Source organism: Cylas formicarius, unplaced genomic scaffold (assembly GCF_029955315.1).
Source record: "Cylas formicarius isolate icCylForm1 unplaced genomic scaffold, icCylForm1.1 PGA_scaffold_7__23_contigs__length_41026272, whole genome shotgun sequence".
Taxonomy (NCBI): domain Eukaryota; kingdom Metazoa; phylum Arthropoda; class Insecta; order Coleoptera; family Brentidae; genus Cylas; species Cylas formicarius.
This window is the reverse complement of record NW_026844352.1, coordinates 6,775,247-6,793,314: the sequence shown is the minus strand read 5'-3', so window position 1 is coordinate 6,793,314 and position 18,068 is coordinate 6,775,247. Positions and strand designations below refer to the sequence as shown.

The following is an 18,068-nucleotide window of genomic DNA, read 5'->3' as shown; positions in this document are numbered from 1 at the left end:
ATTTTATTCGTAATACAGAGTTTTAAGTTATACAGAGTTTCCCTATAGGGGCATATCAAACGCATACAAACAATTTAGTTATCCATACGGTCTTTACGACCGTGTAAAAGGTACTGACAACTGAAGGTTATCGTCAATTATCATTTTAAGGGGAACAAAATTTTCAGTTTTTTGGGAATACCGGTCACAACCTGTACATTTTTAAAAATTATGAAGAATAAGGATTTACAGCGCCCCATCTTATAGATCTGCTGGTTCAAGAAATTTTTCGATTGTCTAAACCAGTGGTGGGGAAACTTTTTTAAGACGGGCCGTTTGTAATAACTAGACGATCGCAGCGGGCCAAAAAATAATGCTTAATCGTTAAAAAAATTATGTGTTTTATAAACATATACATATATTAATTATTTTAATAGTAAAAAAGCAAAAGGCAAGAAAATTATAAGCACAAAATATAAAATGAGTTTAGTGTAGTTCTTGATGTGAAGTATTACCATTTTATTTTCTGGTGAAAGAAGTTTTCCTAAGCTTCATTGTTGAAAAGATTTGTTCGCATATATAAGATGAGCCGAACATTGTCATTATCTTCATTGCATCAGTAATTAGATTTGGGAAATTATCTGGACTTAAATTTTTATAAAATTCTAGTAATGGTACTGTATGAGAAAAGTTTGTTTCAGGAGAGTATTAGAGTTCAGTTCTATTAACTCAAGTTGAAATTTTGCATCAACTGCACCGTAATTAACATTGAATGGGGTCGCAAAAATATTAAACTCTGGTTCCATTTTTCTAAAGTCCTAAAATCTCCTTTCAAATTCTGAAGATAGTTTTCTCAAATTAATTTTGTATTTTTTAATCTTATTGTTTGATTTAGTAAATTTTAAAGATTGTATTCTAGGAAAATGAGAAAAATCAGATTTAGAGATCCGATTAGCAAATAATAATAACTGTAATTTGAAACTCTTCAGGTATTGCCAAATATCGTGAAGAAACTGTTTTTGCACGTCTCGCTAAACTTAAAAATACGGCAAACTTTGATAAATATTAAAATTTCTTACAAATAATAGGGATTTCCAATGATATTTTTTCATATATCTCGCGCACCCTGTATGATAGACGAAAGCTGGAAATCTCTTTCGACAAAGTTTACGATACTGCTTAAATCAACACTGTTGAAACCGATTAGCCATATTTTTTAAGAATTTTGATTTACGGCCCATAATTTTCTCTGCAAACGGACAGTTTTCAGGGTCTTTTAGATTTTTGTACATAATTGAAAAACCCTGTATATAACCAAAAAAATACTTGAAATAAAAGTTACAGTACTGGATCTTTCGCGTCTGTCGGTTAAAGCATTTTCGCGCTTGGAATAATACTTTTGGAGAATTTTTTTTTTTATTTGGAAACCAAAATAACCCAAAAAAAATTTCTAAATTTTTTAAAAAATATTTTGCGGTACTTGTTCGAGCCCAACTTTAATGGTTTAGATGTGGGTCCGGACTTCTGCTTCTCTGCTAAATCTGAAGTAGGTAGCTGCAAATTTAGGGCACCTGTTACGTTTTATAATGTGCAAGGTATATCGCAAGCACGCAAAAGCACACAAAAGTCTTAGCTGGCTATCTTAGCTATACTTTGGTGTAAAACAAATTGACTTCTTGAATCGCATTCTTCTAGTTATGGTAAATTTTCATTAAAAGAGAATCCGCATTTTCAGTTTTTTGTGAACGCTGGCCACACCTTGTACGTTTTTAAAAATTATAAATAAAAGTTTATAGCATTGGGTATTGTGGATCTTTTGATACACAATTTTTTTCGATGTCGTACACCATTATGGGTATATATTTGACCCACAAAAGCGGAAATTTTTAGGATCTTTTAGATTTTTTGTCCATAAACGACACACCCTGTATATGAATCAAACAATGTTCGAGGTAGAGGTTATAGCCCTGGATCGTCCACGTTTCCTGATCTAAGAATTTTTTGAAAATTGTAAATGGTTTTCGCGAAAATAAGTTTTTTCTGAAACCATGCAGTGCGTCGTAATAATCAATGACATCATCGCGTCTTGACAACCCCCGAAATAACGATTTCAACATGGATTTTTTCAAATATCCCGAGCAGCGTATGTGATAGACGAAAACCGCAAATACAAAAACTGTAGCTCTTGATGCGGCCTATGACACAGTTTGAACCAATTAGCCATATTTTTTACGATTTTTTTTTATTTGCGGCTAATAATTTACTCTGTAAAAGAAAAATTTTCTAGGTCTCTTACATTTTTGCCTATAATTTGAAAACCCTGTATATAATTGAAAAAATGTCCGAAATAAATATTATTGCACTGGATCTTCCGCGTCTGATGGTTAAAGAATGTTGCCGATCGGGTGAATGATTATGGAGGAAAACATATTTTTCTAGAAGCTAAAATTACCAAAACAGAGATTTCAAAAATTTTAAAAAATACTTGGAAAAAACAAAAGGAGGGGACGGAGAACGGACAAACAAAAAAAAATTTTTTCGACGATGATCATTTCCGTACCAACCGCGATCCCATAGGACCTGCCGTTACCGAGATATCAAATTTTTATACGAGCGTAGATACTTTCGAAAACTTCGATTTCATCGATTTTTCGAAAGTAACAAGAATTTATGATTATTATGATTATAATAACCCTTGTCCCACCCTCCCTTATTCTGAAAACTTTTTCATCTTTCGTCGGTTTTAAGAGAACGCGTCACGTGCTTAATACGATATCACACCAAAAATTAATCGATCTTCAATATTACTGAGAGCACACGAACCGACGATTTGATTAATGCGAATCATTGCGATTTCCAAACAATCGCAGAGACGGTCGTTATAGATAAAAACGCAATTGAATAACACGCGGGTTATAGAATAATGCAAGGCATTGCCCTAGGTCGGCGCCTAGCGGCACCAAATCGCACTTGAACATACACGGTCGTGTTTGATACAGTGCCAAAAATAAGGCGTATCTGGTACAAGGTCTCTGAGTCTGCCAACAGGTTCGCAGTGACACGATTTTATCGGTCAGGCACGTTGGGATACGAAAGGCACTGATAAGAGTTTACGGGGCAATTAAATATCAAAATGATTATAGCTAGACCAGAAATATAGTGTTTTTACAATCGACTCGTAATTAACTTTGCCTACTAATACTGCCGAGTAGACCCTTACCCGTAATCATTCCAGGACCGTCCTAGGAATTTATGTACCTACACTAACAAAGGAGACATAAGTGTAGTGAAAACTCCCTATAGCGAAACTCTGTATAACGTAAAACTCTGTATTACGAACAAAATTTGTTGTACTATTAGGCCTCCATACAAAGCTATGAGGACAAGAGGAAGAAGATGAAGAAGTTGATCTGGGACCACCACCACAAGCCCTCTATTCAGTTAAGCTGGTAGAGAAATTTTTTATGTATCAAAAAGGAAGCGATGCTGACATGAATGTGATCAAGATATAATACGGTGTAAAATTTACCAGTTATAGGAGGAACAAAGCGTGCCTACATTAGATATGTTAATTACGATGCTTGAAAAAGATGAAACCGGTGTTAAATGTGGCAGAACTACCTTATGGAAGTGTATGCAACACATGGGTTTTAGATTTAAAAAAATAACAAAAGGCACGTTTTAATGGAATCTTTTAGAATTCGGAAATGGCGGCTGGAATATCTAGAAAAAAATAGGATTTACAGAGAACAACAAAGGCCAATTATTTACTTGGATGAAACCTGGTTCGACAATTATGATACACCGGAAAATGGTTGGGTTGACTCAACTGATAAGTGTAAAACAAACGCGCCATCAAAAAGACGTAAAAGAGTAACTATTTTGCATGCTGGCTCTAAAGATGGTTGGATTCCAAATGTACTTTCTCTGTCTGCGAAAGATATTAAAGATTCTTCTCTGGATTACCATGAAGGCACCACCGCTGAATTATTTGAAAGTTGGTTTAAAAATAAATTAGTTCCAAACATTCCTCCTAATAGCGTAATTGTAATGAACAATGCAAGTTATCACAGCAGACAGTTGACTAAAACCCCTTCCTCATGTGACACAAAAGCAACAATCCAAAACTACATGTATAATAACGACATTTATTTTCACGAAGATTATACCATTAAGCAATTAATTGAGGTTCTACAGAGCTTGAAATTACAAAAGGAATACGCTGTGATAATTATTGAAAAAATATAGTGCATATAGTTTTAAGGCTTCCACCTTACCACTGTATATTGTTGAACATGTTTGGCACCAACTGAAACCTGCCATTCGTCGTAACAATGTTTTTCCCCGTGTTAACACCAATGTCCTCAAACTTATAGAAACCGAAGTTTTTAACATCCCTCCACAAAGTTGGACAAATTCTGTTAAATATATAGAAAAAGCAGAACAATCGTATATCCATATTGCAAATAATAATTAGAGCAGGCGATGATAGTGATAGTGATACTGATATATTATGTGAATAATTTTAAGTAATTTAAGCAGCTAATAAAAATAATTCGCAATTTGACTTTACTAGTAATTTTTTTAATAAACATCAAATATATTTATTTAAGACTTCAAAAATTACCAAGAAAGGTCATATACCTACTGCCAAACTGTATAATCAAACTAATATCTAGGTCACTGGCTTGCTCCTAGAACTCTAGTCAAGTCTTTCAGTTCTACAGGTACATTCGATTGCCTCCACCTCTGCATAGAGGTACATACTGAGTTGAAGGAAGTACAAATATTTTTATTACTAATAACTTCTTTACCTTGTCGCAAGTCTATTGCATATATTCTTTCGTTCTCCTTTCTTACACACGCTTGCAACTCCAGTCTTGTATTTGGTCGTTCAAGTGTTCATGATTATGTTGTCCCTTCCTTAAGATGAATACACCATTCTCTTCAAATTATCCTGATGCTTGATATTTTGTTTCTGTGCTTCTGAGATATCTTTTTGCAATAACTCGAATATATATATATATATATATATATATATATATATATATATATATATATATATATATATATATATATATATATATATTTATTTATTAAACTTTAAACCTATAAAGCGTTGAATAATGTTATAAAATATGACGTTTTTGCACTAAACGTGCCTTTTTTGTGAGCTACTATAAAATATTAAATAAATTTTAAGTCGTTCCGTTACACCTTCTGAATAATACGTAACGTCGTCGTGAAAAACTATTGATTAAGGAGTTCTGTTCCTCTTCTGCATTACCCTATGAATTGACTACCCACAATTAACTGAATTCATGTTTAAGAAAAGTAATAAAATGTTAACTAAGTAAAATAAATCATTTTAAATAAGTTTCAAACTTGATATCCCTATAAAAATCGCCGGTTCTGACCTAAACATTCGGTCACTCGATCACGTATACATCACGTGTCAGCTGTTGGCGGATAGGCTGTTACGAACCACGACCATTTGAACATTCGATCATTTTTTACCATCGCGAAAAGTCAAGACATATCAAGATCTCGGACGGATTCATGGAAATCTATTTTCGGCCTTGTTTACACACGCATCTAATTACAAATCGCAAAAAAGAGCCGTGTCGAATTCTCGGTAAAACAATTACTAATGTGTGCGGTTTGCACAATGGTCGATAACACGTGTTCGCAATATAATTTCACTTTCGATTTTCACACGATAAGCATAAAACGCCCATAAATAAAAGCCGTTTAACGATCCCCGGGCAGCGTTGTAAATAAAATCTGGATAGCGCTGAAACGCGACCCGCGCCATTTTTTTTATCCACGGAGTTTTTTCGCGAAAACAGACAAAATAAATAAATAATTAGATAGGAGCTGCCAACTTAACCAAGGCACAATAAGGCAAATAAATACAGTGAAGTCACGATTTAGTGAATTTATTTTGGCAAAGCAATTTTACTATTTCGATTAAAGACACAATCAAAGAAATAAAACATATATATTCTGCCAAAAGCGACAAACAACAAAAAGTACTTTTTTTTCAAACTTCCACAGGTTACTGTAATACTTTTTACAAAAATTCTGGATTCCTCCTGCATCGGTTTTTGCTGAGTCGAACTTGCTGACGTTTCTCCAATCATCTTGTTGGTTTCTTCAGAGCTTGACTGAAACTGGCTCGTATTTTACTCTGTACCTGCTTATATATTGTTTGAGGTGGGAGGAGCTAAACACCGTCTCGGATGACTCATTCCAATGTTGGTGACAGGTAGAGACCTGAGTCGCGGTTAAGATTGTTAGGTTGTTTATAGATTTCTATAAACTCTCGGATTTTTTATTGTTAGAACAATTGATTACATGCAAGAATTTTAGTTTTATTTCAACTGTTGATGAGTTTATTTTTCTTTCTTAAGGCTCTTTGATGGTCTTTGAGCCTAGTTGATATTTTTCGTCCAGTCTCTCCAATGTATTCTTTGCCGCATATGCTACGTCGACGTACAATCACTCTTTACCAAAGTTCCTATTCATGAAACTCTCAACATGATTTTAGATATATTAAAAAACGAGAATGGGACCAAACCTTCTCACCTTAATTGAAAAATGCTTATCGGGAACATATTTTTCTTATAACGGTCAAATTTTCGAACAAACGTCGGGAACAGCTATGGGTTCTTCACCACCACCAGTCATCGCGAATATATTTATGGAAGCCTTTGAGAAGAAAGCTCTCGACACCTTTCATCTAAAACCAAAATTATGGAAACGCTACGTCGATGATACTTTTGTTATTGGGCTTTATGGTCAAGGAACCCTAGTAGAATTTCTTAGACATTTAAACTCGATACACCCTAACATACGTTTTACCATTGAGTTGGAAGCTAATAATAATAAATCAGACCTGACATACCTTACTGCAATGTCACATCACCATCCGGCCCAAAAATCATCAGTTATCAACTCTCTTGTTTTCAGAGCCGTAAAAACTATCTCAGTTCGAGTCTCTGAACCCAGAATTAAAACGTCTTACCTCTGCTCTTCTGTCTAATAATTTCCACACTAAAAATATTAAGCGTTCCATCAAAAAATACACTTCACCACAACCTTCCAATAGCAATAAGGCCGAAAGCAATCCTACACTTGCCACTGTGGTCCTTCCTTACATTCAAAATATCACTGACCATATATCAAAAGTTCTAAAGAAGTATAACGTCAAAACCAGATTTACCACTTGTCCAAAAATCTCTCAACATCTTCTGTCCGTCAAAGACAAAATTCCATTTGAGATGCCATGCATATGCGGCAAAGAATACCTTGAAGAGACCGGACGAAAAACATCAACTAGGCTCAACGAACATGAGAGCTTTAAGACTAAGGCAAATAAACTTATCAGCTGTTGCCGAACACAATCACGAAACCGGACATAAAATTTTATTCGATAAAACTAGAATTCTTACATGTAATCAATTCTTTTACCAACGAAAAATCCGAGAGTCTATAGAAATCTATAACCAACCAACCGAAAATTTCTCAACCGCGACTCAGGTCTCTACCTTGTCACCAATACGGGAATGGAGGACGGTGTTTATGCCGCCCATTTAGCTCCGCCTCCATCAAACAATATATAAGCAGGTACAGAATAAAATGCGAGCCAGTTTCAGTCAAGCTCTGAAGAAGCCAAAAGGATGATTAGTGAAAGGTCAGCAAGTTCGACGCAAGAGGAATTCAGAAGTTTTGTAAAAAAAAGAAACAAAACAAAAAGTACTATTATATTTAAATGTACACTAAGGATCATGGAAAAAGTATGTAATATTTTTATGCATGAAAAATGACGTTAGTTTAAGCTGTTCAAACTTTTTTTTAGGTTGATTTCAACATTTTTGTGTCTTAAATCATGCAACACAATCAAGCTTCTTCAGCCCTTTCAACATCATTAATAGATCGCAGAGCTTGACTTGTTAAAATAGGCTTGTCTTCTGTATTTGTCATTGTCACCTTTTTCCGAATCAGAATCAATTTTCTTTTCATTCTCCAACTGATTTTAACTTGCTGTAATATACAGTCAAACCATTGTAACTCGAATCTCTCTGTATCTCGACCTATTTTACTGGGTCTTCGTCGCGAAGACTTGAAACATTAACAATAATTGATGAAAGAACGGATATTTAAAAAAAGTAGAGAACGGTATCCAAGAAAAAAAAAATTTGTTAACCATGACATGACGGGTTGGAAAATGGACCTTCAAAAGCAAGTATAGCCTGACTGGAAGAATGTATTAACTCGCTATTTTTATTTTATTTTTTTGTCCGTACTTTAGGTTTAATAATTAGCACTGTTCCGTTTTTTAGATTTTTTTTTAATAAAAAAAATATGATGTGTATAACACTCTGGTTAGCATTGTGTGCTTCATCAATGCGTAATCGTACTTTTAAGACACTTAAATGTAAGTAAATGAGCTAACGATAATAATACCAATTACATTAGTAATAACAATAAACGTGGGACAATGTATTGTAGAAGCAAAACAAGATGAATTGCAATATAATCAGAACAAACATTTCCTTAAAATACACAAATACATAAAATAAAAATAAAGCGAATACATAAACAATAACAAAAAAACAGTCAAAATATTTATTTTTATTTATTACGATACTTTAAAAAAAAGTGTAAATTGAATTTAATAAAATGGGAGCGTATTTGGTTTATCATTCATTAACGATGCTACGAACCTATAAATTTATTTTTTTAATGTTTTTATTTTTTACTACATCGTCGTCCGCCTCCACAACACTCACGACAGATTTGTCAATCCTTTGGGTATCTCCGCAAAGTCCAAAAAAAGGAAAAATAAAAATCGGCCTAATTTGAATAGTTTAGTAATGCAAACATTAACAGCTGAAAAAGGAAAGATTAATAAACAAATAGCAAAGGCAATTTTTGCTATTAACCCGAGCTTTCTGAGATAATGCAACAAATATGAAAAAACAGACTCAAAAGTTTATTATTAATTAAAATTATTCTGCATATATCTTATTTTTATTTTATCTTAAGTTTGCATTATTACTAATAAAAAAGTTGAAAAATTTTAAAAGATAATTAGAAATAAAATTTATAAACAATGTGTTCGATTTAAGAAAAAATGTATGTTTTATTCGTCACGCTTTTTCGAGCTACTCTGTATATTTAAAGATAATCGTTAGCTTACCTTGTACTCTAAATGGAAAACATAAATTATACAGTACCCAATGCAATATAATGTATTCATATATTTTGCGTTTCAATTGCCTCACTACTACCCGGGACCGCTCTGATTTATCGGCCCAAAAATTCCTACGAGCAGATAAAAAGGTCAATAACATTATTACAGTCGCGACCATTTATCGCGTGATAAACGAAATTCACTTAAATTTTTAGCATTTATTTTTAGCCCCTAAAAAAAGATAAATTTCGCACTGTTATGGTAAATAGAAAAAAAAAAAGATAAAAAACATCATTTCTCTTATTTGTGACAAATTCTTTTTCGGTGACCCCAACTGACGGAAGCCTCTGACCTTTGATTACGCTAAAAAAGTTAATTTTTTCGCTGTTATGGTAAAAACAAAAAAGATAATAAAAAAAACATAGTTTTTCTCATTTTTTTAAGGGAAATTTAAATTTACGCATAAAATCTAATTAAAAAATTGACAAATCACTTTTTCGGTGACCACGACTGACGGCTTCAATTTAATACGGACACACGCGCGACGACGCGGACGAACTGCCATTTTATGATGCCACGTGACCCCGTGAAAAGAAACCCACCGCTGGCCGAATAAAGGGCCCAAGGTGAACGCGATACGAAATGTAAAGACACGGACAGGTGTTAATATCATAACGACCCGGGTGGGGGGGGAGGGGGGGGGCAAGAACAAGGGATCCGGTTCCTTCTTGCCAAAAAAAAAAAAAAACAAAATTCGAAGGGCACACCTGCCTTGGGAATACGCAAGGAGTTCGTTTCCGTTCAAAATCCCCTAGCGTTTTTTTTTCCTTTTCGCTTTGAATGGTTCTATTCAATATTTATGAGGTGGGGGGCTGTTTTGGAATGTGCCATTGGTAATATTCGATTTAAATTCCAATATTTTCGCCCTCGTTTAGTCAAATTTAATATTAATTCGATATGAATAGAATAGAATTTTATCGATCGTGTTTGTGCAATTTTAGTCACAAAAAAAAGAACGCAGATAGCAAAGAAATATTGCAAAATACAACTCCATTTTTGAAATCGACATTTTTGGATTTTACATCTAAAAAACACATTTAAGAGGTTTCGGACATGAGGAAGATTGGCACACACATAATTATGCGAATTATTAGGAGAACAATAAATAAAATGTAAACTTCTAATGAAGGGGATCATTAAACACGGTTTACAATTTAAAGGTTATATCGGAAAGTTCAGGTAAATTACGATGATAGTTTTTTATTCAGCATTTATTTCACTTTTTACTACAGGTAGTTTATTCGAATAATAAATGTAATAATTACATATGATTACTATTTTAGAGATGCTATAAATCCTGCAATAAAGCACAATGTTACGTGGGCCTCTTTTTCTAAGTGCCTTGGGGGACCTGTTAACAAAACACCTCGGAATTGATTAAAATGCTGTCCGAAACTGCAAAAATATACAGGGTGTTTGAGATAAGTATAGTCTGTATCAATCTTCATCTTGCTGACGGGCTCTCAACGGTTAAACACATTAAATATATACAATAAATTCATAACCTGGAATATCTATACAGAAATAATCCTTGATAATGACATTGGCATTGTAAACCTCAGTGTGGGAAAGTTTTCGTTTGTCATCACGTTTAGTGAAAATAAAATTGCCTTTCTGTTGGTCAAAAATTACAGAAATGATTATCGCAGATAAATCTGCAGGATATTTTTGGGAAGACTCAAGGCATTACAGGAAATTTTTGAGAATTACCAAGAATTCTAGGCAACTATTCAAAATTTTGGGGTATGGTCTGATCATCATAGATATAAGAAAGTGATCAATTGCTTTTGAATGGGATTATCCAAGGGTGGTCATTAACATACAATGCAACAAGATTATTACCTAAAGTTTCGGAATTTAAATTCAGGTAAAATTGTGGTGCGTAATAGAAAATAATTTTATACCTACCTGTGTTTAATATTCTTTGGTTTGGTATACTACTTAGTTTAAGTTTATTAGTAATCATTCTTATTTCGTGTGTAATACAGCGTGTGTGGAATCGTGAGTGAATTATGCAAAATATGTGCGAGTCTAGTGTATCTCGGGAGATGCTCCCGCCCAAATGTAGAAAACACTATTCGATTGAGACTAAGGAAGTCATAAACAATGTTTATTTAACTCTCATTGAACGCGGTGCCAGCAAGCAAGCATCTTTAGAAGAAACGGCCACATTGACGAAAATTCCAACATCAATTGTATGGAAAATTGTAAATAATCTCATTTTATCGAGGAAAAAAGAAGCGATTCTGACATTTTCTCGAGTGTAGGATGAAAGTGATCAAGATATAATACGACGTAAAATTTACAAGTTATATGAAACCGGCGTTAAATGTGGCAGAACTACCTTATGGAAGTGTATTTAACACATGGGTTCTAGATTTAAAAAAATTGACAAAAGGGAAGTTTTAATGGAATCTTTTAGAATTCGGATATGGCGACTGGAATATCTAGAAAAAAATAGGATTTACACAGAACAACAAAGGCCAATTATTTACTTGGATGAAACCTGGTTCGACACTTATGATACCCCGGAAAAGGGTTGGGTTGACTCAACTGATAAGTGCAAAACAAACGCGCCATCAAAAAGACGTAAAAGAGTAACTATTTTGCATGCTGGCTCTAAAGATGGTTGGATTCCAAATGGACTTTCTCTGTCTGCGAAAGATATTAAAGATTCTTCTCTGGATTAACATGAAGACACCACCGCTGATTTATTTGAAAGTTGGTTTAAAAACAAACTAGTCCCAAACATTCCTCCTAATAGCGTCATTGTAATGGACAACGCAAGTTATCACAGTAGATAGTTGACTAAAAACCCTTCCTCATGTGACACAAAAGCAACAATCCAAAACTACATATATAATAACGACATTTATTTTCACGAAGATTATATCAAAAAGCAATTAATTGAGGTTCTATAAAGCTTGAACCTACAAAAGGAATACGTCTGTGATAATTATGCAAAAAATCTAGGTCCTACAGTTTTAAGGCTTCCACCTTACCACTGTATATTCAATCCCATTGAGCATGTTTGGCACCAACTGAAATCTGCCATTCGTCCTAACAATGTTTTTCCCCGTGTTAACTCCAATGTCCTCAAACTTATAGAAACCGAAGTTTTTAACATCCCTCCACAAAGTTGGGCAAATTCTGTTAAACATATAAAAAAAGCAGAACAATCCTATACCCACAATGGAAATAATATGGAACAAATAATAATTAGAACAGGCGATGATAGCGATAGTGATACTGATATATTATGTGAATAATTTTAAGTAATTTAATTTAAATATTGTTTAGTATCTTTCCTAACAAAATCCCAAATAATTAAATTCTAAGCAAAGTACGGACCTGTTCGGCCATATTTCATTCTTACAGCTTGCCCGGGTCTTTCCTTAATTCGTATCAGTTAGTCACTTTCTTATATCTATGATCAGACTTTACCTGTTTTTATATATAAGTATTTTGTATTTGATAAAGGCACAGTGTTGCCAAAACAGCTGTCATAAAGCTTTAAAAGCTGTGAAAATCTGAACATTTTTTGTTCCAATTTAGTTTGTGTTAAATAGATTTTTATCAGCCCGAATTTCGTCATATATTGTTCAAATAAAGTCATTATTATTATTATTATTATTATTAACTTCAGGTTATATCACTTATTGGGATTTGATATGAAATAGCTGATTAACTAGATTTATAAAATTTTTGACTTATACCACTTTCAAAACTAAGGGCTAATATATCGGATGTACAGATGTATATAGACTATTGGGGGGGGGGGGGGAGAGAGAGAGAGAGAGAGAGAAATACGCAGTATTTTATAGTCCACCTTCGGTGCGTTTCAGGTCAGACGCCTTTTCCGGGTTAAAACAACACAAACAGAAAAACCGGCAATAACCGATACTACGAAACGTGGACTTTTAGCGAGGCGTAGTAATGCGGGCGTCGCGACGCGTCGATTTATCGATCCGTGAAAGAACGACGCCCGTCAGGGACACGCGATGGCGGCAAAGGGGGACGAACGAGAAGGAAGAACAAACCGGGACGATGAAAGATGACTCTCATAAGGGTTTTCTTTTAGACAAAGTTCGTTTGGGTGTATATTTTTTATTATAATTTATTTAATTTATTTACTTTCATTTGTGCTTATTTTTTTTATTTGTTTATTTTTTATTTTTATATATGTTCATTTATTGAATATATTTATTTTCATATATGTTTATTTTTTTATTTTTATTATGGTTATTTATTAAATTTATTTATTTGTTAAGTAATGTCAGAAAATTTGAAATGAGCATTTTAAAAACCGGCATTTGGAGAAATTAAAAAAAAAATCTTCATCGAAACTAAAAAAAATCAACAATAGGACGCACATATAAATTGAAAAAAAAATCTTTCCAATTTTCAAAAAGCTAGTAGTACTAGTCTATCTTCTAGCAGCAAAATATTTACTTATTAAGTGTATTGACTCCTAAAACCAGTTGGGAACACAGGTATTTGGGGAAATAAACTAAATCATTAAAAAAAGCTGCCATAAAATACAACTTTACGTCCATACACCTTTATATCGTTTTTTCAAACATCTTTCACTTTTATTTTAATAGTACTGTAAATATTTCAAAAAATGGCTATCACAATAAATATTAATAATTAATGTTTTTGCATTTATCTCTGTCTACAAACTATATATTATACTTAAAATTTCCGTCATTTTGTTGCTTTCAAAAATGATTTGATTAGTTCTGAAAGTATCAACTGTTGAAAAAGTAAAAATGAGCACAAAAAAATGTTGCGAAACTTAGAATTCATTGACTAAAAATATAATTATGGGCCGAAAATGGAAATGTATGAAAGTATAAATTTTTCCTCTAAGCAATAAGTGAAAACTACCTTTTTTGTAAAATACTATAGGGCCATTAAAATAAAATTCCACACTAGCGGCAGGGTAGTTCGAAATAAGTGACTATACCCCCTAACTTTTGTTTTTTTATTTAAGATGTTCCTGTAGCTATCTCAATAAGTACGACAAGAGACAAGAATTAAAATAAAAAGTGTTTGACCTTAAACATATATTTTATATAAAGTATTTTTATGCTAGGACTTAATCTTTTTTAATTCAATGCTATGAATATATTTAAAATTTATAATTACTAGCTTGATTTTCAGTATTTTTTTGTCATTACATAGTATAAGAAATTTGTAGTAGCTTTTGAGAAAAATGAACTTTTCCAATTAATATTTGCGGAAACACAGGTCTTTGGAAAAATCATTTTTTTACACCTAAAAACCAAAAATTGGGAATTTTTATTATAGATCCATGGAATTGGCTAATACTTAACACCCTGGATTTAGCACTTTTATTGTGTTTGGGATTTAATTCTGTATTATTTCAAACACAGGGTGTTCGGAAATTTGGAAGCAAGATTCACCGTGGTAAAATAATAGTAGTACCAAAATCGAACAGATTGCCTAAAACAGAATAACGGATGCTCAAAAATTGTTACTTTTGATTTAAGTCGATAAGTGTTAGAATTTACTAAACATAATTAATATTTGTTTATTTGGCATTATGCTACGTAAAAAATACAAAATATAAATTCTAAATATAAAATATAAAATTTCAGATAAACGGACACCAAAAGCTAAGCACACAGAAATCAGAATTTGGACAATACGTGGCGTCTTAAAAGTATTTTAAATTTATTAAGAGTATCACAGTTTTTAATATCATGCAGTAAAATGTTAAAATGGTTTAGGCCTTTATGTAATATAGAGTTTTGTACATGACTAGACATCAACATAAAATGACCACAATTTCTTGCATTGTAAGAATGAATATCTCTGTTTATCCAAAGGTTATTATTGCACAGCCAGTCAGAAGCCTTCTTCAGATAAAAATCATAGTGTTATCCGCAAATAATACCGCTTTAGTATCCTCTAAAATATTTACAATATCGTTTATATACATGAGAAACAACAATGGTCCCAAAACTGTCCCCTGAGGAACACCATGTTCTACAGTTATGCCATCAGATATGAAATTTTTATATTTCGTTTTTTGTACCCCTGTTAAATACGAACAAAGCGCCATTTATACGCTGTTTCCTTAACACTCATTTTGTATAATTCTCTTAACAGTCTAGTTCTGCTGATTATTTCGAAAGCACGCTTAAAATTTAAAAATACAGTCAACACAAATTTACCAGGCACTAAAATATTGTTTACGTCACAATAACTTTGCAGCTGCTGTTTCACCGTAGATTTTTAGCTACTCTTAAATAGCTACGAAGGATGTTTGGGTAATATGTTTTAGTGTACAAGAATTATAGTAAATATAAGCAAGCAATTAAGCTACAAGTTGAATTTTTACGTGAACAAGCATAATAAATACCCCTTGTCAATTACTGTCTACAAAAGGTGCTTCTTGAACATCTTTTCACTTACACGTTTTATGTGCGATATCTAGCATTTCAAAGTGTCATTCGGTTAAGCACTTTGATCTCTTTTTGTTACAACGTTTGCATTAGTCATAGGTTTGCAATAAGAGCGTTCGTTTAAGGTTTTGATTTGTAGATAGTCTTAGTGTCAAAAGAGCACGACAATGCATAGTAAACAAAAGTTACAATATCTGTCACTATTAAAATGCCAAAAATAATAACAATGTCTTCAAACTTAAGTTACATTATCACTCAATAAAAAAAAGAAAAATTTAAATATTAACAGGTCAAAACTTAGAACGAAAAATATTTTTCTCCGTTTTTTTTGCACACCCGGTACGATTTTTAAAAATTATTTTTATAAAATGGATCAGGTGGGAGCAAGATTGTGTCTTACACGTCACACCACAACATGTTGCTTTAATACATGGTATCAACAACATTCCTAAATTAGGCTAAAATTGTAACATATTGCTTAATAAATTACAAACATATTTTTTTGGGCTATTTTTTTCATATGACTTTTTAAAAACTTACCTTAACCTATTTAGTCAAAAGCTAATTTCTTTTCACACTGAAAATTGTATAAATAAAGCATTCTCAAAACGACACTGACAACAAACGTTACAAAATTAGCGTTGACGTTTCCATGGTAACAAGACGTCTTAAATCGCCTGTTTTGTGAAGGTTCACGGCCTACTTAATTAGCGTGTAATAAGGAAAACGTTCATTGAACGAAATGTATTATAAGTTCATTTCAATAGTTTGGGCTCTCCTTGGCCCACCGCGTGGCGTCTTCCGCTTTCCCCATTCTATGACGAACGTTGGCCTGAACATATTTGAAATAACCGTATAGACAAGCGGGAAATGGCCGGAATGCACGTTAACATTATTATAAAGTACCGGCAGCGAAATCTGAATAACGAGCAAATAATAATTATATTGACGATTATTGTGCTACGGCGGTGCTGTGGGGCACCACAGTTGATGTTCGCGCGAATTCCAGGCATTCTTGCGACGTCAGGAGTGGTTCGACGCGATCGCTCGACCCGCCACAGCAAAATTCGCATGGAATTCCTAACGTTTTTCTTGCGGTTGCGAGAAAATAGAAAGAAAACAAAGAAAAGAGGTCAAGGTGCGACAAAGATGGATAAATCGAATGTCAATAAATAACGGGGCGATTTTTGGGTCCATTTTAAAAAGAAAATAATAATAATAATAATAATAATCGTCCCAATAGCAATGAGCTCGAAAGCAATCCTACACTTGCCAAAAGTTCTAAAGAGATATAACGTCAAAACCAGATTTACCACTTGTCCAAAAATCTCTCAACCTCTTCGATCCGTCAAAGAAAAAAATTCAATTTCAGATGGCAGGAATTTACAGCATTCCATGCGTATGCGGCAAATAATACATTGGAGAGATCAGACGAAAAATATCAACTTAAAGCCTTAAAACTAAGTTGCCGAACACAATCTGGATTCCTGTTGCGTCAATCATCCTGTTAGCTTCTTCGGAGCAAATTGTTTCAAACTGAGAATTTGTTATTTTTAACTAAAATTATATATATATATATATATATATATATATATATATATATATATATATATATATATATATATATATATATATATATATATATATATGATGACACTATATTCCGGGATATCATCCGTTCGCTCGTTGAACTCCGACTGGAATCCTGCATCCGACTGGAATCCTGCAAATCCTGCATCCGACTGGAATCCTGCAGACGTTTCGCCAAAATCTCACTTGGCATCTTCAATGCTCGCGCTCCGAAAACACTTGTTCGAAGTGTTTTCGGAGCGCGAGCATTGAAGATGCCAAGTGAGATTTTGGCGAAACGTCTGCAGGATTCCAGTCGGATGCAGGATTTGCAGGATTCCAGTCGGATGCAGGATTCCAGTCGGAGTTCAACGAGCGAACGGATGATATCCCGGAATATAGTGTCATCATATTTTTCCATCCGTGAATCAATACGTGAGAATATATATATATATATATATATATATATATATATATATATATATATATATATATATATATATATATATATGAAAAAAGTTGAAGAATTCTAAAAAGAATTTAAAAAACAACTTTAAATCATTAACTCACCATGTGCTTAATTAGGACATGAAAATAATTGACGGGTATTATGAAACAAAAAGGTTTTTTTGACAAACTATAGCAGCGCTGCGTCAATTTTGCTGACCAGTTTACAATTTGATAGTTTCTAGAAAAATGTTGAACTTTTCTAATATTTTATTTTCTTAGGTTTAATTGCGCTTTAGAACATTTTACAATCAAATGTGCCTAGGCTTTTGTTGCATACTGTATTTATATTGAAGTAGGCAAGACACGTGAAGTGATCA

At 33.2% G+C, this 18,068-nt stretch overlaps 1 protein-coding gene across 2 annotated transcripts in view; it reads right to left on the bottom strand.

The window, feature by feature from the left end:
- LOC132705337 (transcription factor AP-4) overlaps positions 1-18,068 on the bottom strand; it is a 150,062-nt gene that overhangs the window by 118,456 nt on the left and 13,538 nt on the right. The window lies entirely within an intron of this gene.